General features: G+C 41.6%; 1 protein-coding gene across 1 annotated transcript in view; it reads left to right on the top strand.

Annotated features, from left to right (window-relative positions):
• The first annotated feature begins 429 nt into the window (after window positions 1-429).
• LOC120518506 (G-protein coupled receptor 4-like) overlaps window positions 430-6,000 on the top strand; it is a 43,246-nt gene continuing 37,675 nt past the window's right edge. Inside the window, exon 1 of the mRNA XM_039741719.1 lies at window positions 430-489. The gene's annotated coding sequence lies outside the window, so the exon portion shown is untranslated. The remainder of the gene's footprint in view (window positions 490-6,000) is intronic.

The raw sequence follows: 6,000 nt of genomic DNA, 5'->3' as shown, positions 1-6,000 counted from the left end.
GCCATCCGTGCCACCAGATAACATGGTCACTTTTGCCTCTTAGGCTGTATTTGAATCCTTTTATGGTCTGTGCTCACACCCTTAGCAAGTAACTGGTAATGCCAGTCGTTGTTTAGATGGCACTGAGAGCATTTCAGTGACCCACACAATCAAATAAACAGTTTAAACAAACAGAATGTTCCATTCAGCACTGGAAGGTTAAATGAATGTCCCGGGCTTGAAGTGCTTCTCTAACTGCCTCTCAGATAGACTGACCACAACTGATATAACTGAGGAGTTCACATCTCAATCAAACAAACAGAGAGCGATCACACCCACAGATACACACACACACACACTCTCACACACACACACAAAGAGGTTTGTGGCAGCCCATGCACATCAGTGCTCAAACCAAAACCAGACAGCGGGGCTGAACAATTGATTTGAGGACAGGCAGATGCATTGTGGGCCGAGGGGCACGTTCTGAAACAGTCCACTTCAGCTCAGGTAAGTTCAACCAAATTTATTTATGTATTTATTTTTCTAATACCTCCTGAACAAAGAAATGATAAGCGTTACAGGTATGAGAGACTGTAAAGTGCTCAACGGCGGTGGACTGTGGGCTGGTGTGACCTGTGAATTTTAAGGACGGTGCACTTGGAAGTGCCTTTGCCCCCCAGCTCAGGAGATCTTTGCAGTCTGCACGCTCTTCAGGTGTCCATTCGGAGTTTCTCTAAGTGCTTCAGTTTTCCTGTAGGTCAGGTAAATTGAGCATGTGATGGGCTAACTCAGGGGTCCTCAATCACGGTCCTGGAGGGCCGCAGTGGCTGCAGGTTTTTGCTCCAACCCAGTTGCGTAATAAGAAGCACTTATTGCTCAAGTAACACTTCTGCTTCACTTTAGTTGTCTCGCTCGGTAAGATTTTGAACCCTTATTGCTTATTTTAGTCGTAAACAGCTGTAGTCTTGGTTTTTAGTTGCTCCTTATTAGCAATAACATGAAAATGACAAAAGAGAGCAGCATTCCTCCATTTAGCTTGTTACCATTTACACCCGTGTGTATTCATCATGCACTATTGGGTTTAATTAAATATTTGGAAGGAAAGTGAAGAGAAAAAAGTGAAGGACTGAGAATTACTCCTCCATTTTAGTCTTCAAATCATTTGGATGATATCCTTAGAAAGGGGAAGAAAATCCAGGATATTCCGAATTAACTGACACAGCAGAGTTAAAGAACTAACAAGCCATGAAATTAAATTATTGGCAAGAATCGCTTTCTAATTAAGGAACCGGATTAGAACAAAATCCTGTAGCCACTGCGGCCCTCCAGGACTGTGATTGAGAACCCCTGGGCTAACTCGATTGAGCAGGTTTGGAAAAAGAGATTGATAAATGGATAAATGGATAAACAGAAACACGCTTTATATGTCTGTATGAAGTGCATAGTAAATACATATATACTCTTGGTACGTGTATGTACAGTATAAACACAGACCACTGGACTCAAGTGATGTATGCACACACACATACTGTACATGAACACCGACTGTACATACGCTAGTGCTTCACCAAAAATGATACATTTCTGTAGTGTTATTATTATTAAAAAAGTCAGTCAGTCATCATCCAACCCACTATATCCTAACACAGGGTCAACAGGGGTCTGCTGGAGCCAATCCCAGCCAACACAGAGCACAAAGCAGGACGCCAGCCCACGGCAGTATTAAAAAAGTGTCTCCATATAATATCCTGCCTTTCTTAGTATATACTGCAGGTTGTATTTCTGTTTATCTTTTAGAATTATATTTAGTGTTTTAGTTGCATGTCATGTTGTCATATTTTCTAATTACTCTATTCATAATTAGTATATAGTTCACTAGGATTTAACTGTAAGTGTGCTTTATATGAATAAATACAATGTGCGTGTGTGTGTGTGTACACAATATGTTTACATCATTTACATGCGCATATATTATGTTCCGTAGTTGGCTTTTATTTCTCTCACGGTGCCCTCATGTATGCACTATTTGTACACAGTGTGTATCTATCAGAAAAACAGAGAGGTTTGCATGTGGTGTTTATTGATTTGGAGAAGACTTATGGTGAAGTGCCACATTTAGGGGTCTGGAGGTGCATGAGAGAGTAAGGAGTATCAGAGATATACAGTGGTGTGAAAAACTATTTGCCCCCTTCCTGATTTCTTATTCTTTTGCATGTTTGTCACACAAAATGTTTCTGATCATCAAACACATTTAACCATTAGTCAAATATAACACAAGTAAACACAAAATGCAGTTTTTAAATGATGTTTTTTATTATTTAGAGAGAAAAAAAATCCAAACCTACATAGCCCTGTGTGAAAAGTAATTGCCCCCTGAACCTAATAACTGGTTGGGCCACCCTTAGCAGCAATAACTGCAATCAAGCGTTTGCGATAACTTGCAATGAGTCTTTTACAGCGCTCTGGAGGAATTTTGGCCCACTCATCTTTGCAGAATTGTTGTAATTCAGCTTTATTTGAGGGTTTTCTAGCATGAACCGCCTTTTTAAGGTCATGCCATAGCATCTCAATTGGATTCAGGTCAGGACTTTGACTAGGCCACTCCAAAGTCTTCATTTTGTTTTTCTTCAGCCATTCAGAGGTGGATTTGCTGATGTGTTTTGGGTCATTGTCCTGTTGCAGCACCCAAGATCGCTTCAGCTTGAGTTGACGAACAGATGGCGGACATTCTCCTTCAGGATTTTTGGTAGACAGTAGAATTCATGGTTCCATCTATCACAGCAAGCCTTCCAGGTCCTGAAGCAGCAAAACAACCCCAGACCATCACACTACCACCACCATATTTTACTGTTGGTATGATGTTCTTTTCTGAAATGCTGTGTTCCTTTTACGCCAGATGTAACGGGACATTTGCCTTCCAAAAAGTTCAACTTTTGTCTCATCAGTCCACAAGGTATTTTCCCAAAAGTTTTGGCAATCATTGAGATGTTTCTTAGCAAAATTGAGATGAGCCCTAATGTTCTTTTTGCTTAACAGTGGTTTGCGTCTTGGAAATCTGCCATGCAGGCCGTTTTTGCCCAGTCTCTCTCTTATGGTGGAGTCGTGAACACTGACCATAATTGAGGCAAGTGAGGCCTGCAGTTCTTTAGACGTTGTCCTGGGGTCTTTTGTGACCTCTCGGATGAGTCGTCTCTGCGCTCTTGGGGTAATTTTTGTCGGCCGGCCACTCCTGGGAAGGTTCACCACTGTTCCATGTTTTTGCCATTTGTGGATAATGGCTCTCACTGTGGTTTGCTGGAGTCCCAAAGCTTTAGAAATGGCTTTATAACCTTTACCAGACTGAGAGATCTCAATTACTTCTGTTCTCATTTGTTCCTGAATTTCTTTGGATCTTGGCATGATGTCTAGCTTTTGAGGTGCTTTTGGTCTACTTCTCTGTGTCAGGCAGCTCCTATTTAAGTGATTTCTTGATTGAAACAGGTGTGGCAGTAATCAGGCCTGGGGGTGGCTACGGAAATTGAACTCAGGTGTGATACACCACAGTTAGGTTATTTTTGAACAAGGGGGCAATTACTTTTTCACACAGGGCCTTGTAGGTTTGGATTTTTTTCTCCCTAAATAATAAAAACCATCATTTAAAAACTGCATTTTGTATTTACTTGTGTTATATTTGATTAATGGTTAAACGTGTTTGATGATCAGAAACATTTTGTGTGACAAACATGCAAAAGAATAAGAAATCAGGAAGGGGGCAAATAGTTTTTCACACCACTGTATATGACAATTGTCCAGGTTATGAATGAGGTAGCGAGGGCTCGTGTTGAAAGCAGTGTTGGGGTAACAGACAAGATCCCAGTTAGAGAAGGTCTGCACCGGGGTCTTTTTTAAGTCCCCCTCCTGTTTGATCTGGTTATGGATGTGTGGGCTTGTGAGACAAAAGACCAATCCCCCTGGTGAAGGCTTTAGTGTTGTGTAGCAAAAGAAAATATGAAGAGGAAGATGGAAGAATGGAGAAGGACTTTGGAAGATAGAGGGCTGAAGAAGGAAGAAGATAGAATATATGAGGTTTAATGATGATCAGGATTCACAGGTTACCAAAAGAGAGGAAGTGAAGAGGAAGTTGGAAGAATAGAGAAAGGCTTTGGAAGATAGAGGATTGAAGATAAATTGGAAGAAGAGAAAATATCTGAGGTTTAATGATGACCAGGATTCAGATGTTAGCCTGCAGGGAGATCTACAGAAAAGAGAGGATAAATGTATAAATATCTAGGATCAGTGGTAGCTAAGACAGAAATTAGATGCAGAGATATCCCATAGAGTGCAGTGTGGGTCAGCTTAGATGGAACAATTGGAAAGAGGTATCAGCAGTATTGTGTACTGTAATTGAAAAATTAAGGTGGAGGTTAAAGGAAAGGTTTTTAAGACATTCGTAAGACCACCAATGATGTAAGGGGCTGAAACATGAGTAGTAATGGCAGATATGGCAGAAATGAGAATGTTGAGGGTTCCAAAAAAGGACAGACTATGAAATGAGACAATCAGAGGAACAACAGAAGTGGGAGAGATGTCTAAGAAAGTACAGAAAAGTGGTATGAACATGTGATGAGGAGAGACAATGAATACCTGGGCAAAAGAGTGATGGGAATGGAAGTACAGAGGAAGAGAAAACGGGGGAGGCCAAAGGACCCAAGTGGAGGTGGATGAGAAGATCTGAAGGAGAAAGGTCTGACTGGGGAGGAGGTGTAAGACCGAGCAGTTTGGAAAAGGTTAGTCAGATATATTGACCACATACACACACACACACACTCACATATGCATATACTGGTGTGTCCCTCACACTATCAATTAGAAGAAACTGGCATTCACCAGACCACTTTTCGCTTTGTAGGATGTCCCAATTCTCCCACCCTTAGCTTTTTAGCGACTTGGGTCATTTATTGAACTGTATTCTCCAAAACATCATGTCACTCTTCAGCTCTCCTGAGTGTTTTCTTGCTCTCTGCTACATTTTCAGTGCAAACAAAAAAAAGATTACATCTCCATCTTTGCAGCTGTTTTTACTGTGGCTTGGCTTGAGAAGGTGAGAAAAAAGTTTTAAAACTGATAAGGAAACACACATCGAGGATGAAGTTAACAATCTGATGACAGCTCAGTGCAAAGCCATCACAAAGGGGCTGTGAGCTGCACCATCGAGTGTGACCAGGACGCTGTCTGGAACACTTTGAGGGACACATCTCGGGCCGATCCCAGTCACCCCAGTCCTTTTGTGAGGCACAGAATACGTGTGACGCCTGTGACGCCCGTCTCCACAGTGCTGGTTTGCTGCTGCTGTTTATCTCTGACCAATTTTGTTCTGCTCTTTTACACATTTACCACAATTCTTTTTTCACACCTTCCCCAACATACAGTTCCTCCAAATGTTTTGCAAAACAGTTTTTTTTTTTTATTACCTGCAATTTATTCTTTGAACGTGCTCATGCTCATAACTTGGTGCACACCTCATTTTTTCACATAATCTCCATTAATGTCAAGAGTCCTTGTTAACCAGCAAGAAACAGCAGCACAGAACCTCTTCTTGTGGCCGACTAGATCTTCAATAAATGCCATCAACGCAATATTAGAGATCAAGATCTGTATTGTCGCCCTGCTCGGGTTTGTTTCCTGCCTTGCGCCCTGTGTTAGCTGGGATTGGCTCCAGCAGACTCCTGTGACCCTTTAGTTAGAATATAGCGGGTCGGATAATGGATGGATCGATGATCTGCATTTTAGGCTGAAAGTGAGGACAGTCCACCCTTGTTTTGGGATGGCGCAGGTTGCCAAGTTGAGGGTCAACTGTGTTCCCACTTGGCTGTGGAGTTTTCTTGTTAATTTTAGGCACAGAAAATGTTGGAAAATTTCTCAGGCAACCGTCACACATTTCACAAAAAACTTAAGTGACTCAATGCAGTAATTAAAACATGCAGTACGTTACTCCTCCGGCCATCAGTGCTGATTACGATGTTATTGTTTGTCAGACAT

The sequence above is a fragment of the Polypterus senegalus genome, chromosome 1 (assembly GCF_016835505.1).
Source record: "Polypterus senegalus isolate Bchr_013 chromosome 1, ASM1683550v1, whole genome shotgun sequence".
Classification (NCBI taxonomy): Eukaryota; Metazoa; Chordata; class Cladistia; order Polypteriformes; family Polypteridae; genus Polypterus; species Polypterus senegalus.
The sequence above is the reverse complement of the archived record's forward strand: the minus strand, read 5'-3'. Positions and strand labels throughout refer to the sequence as shown.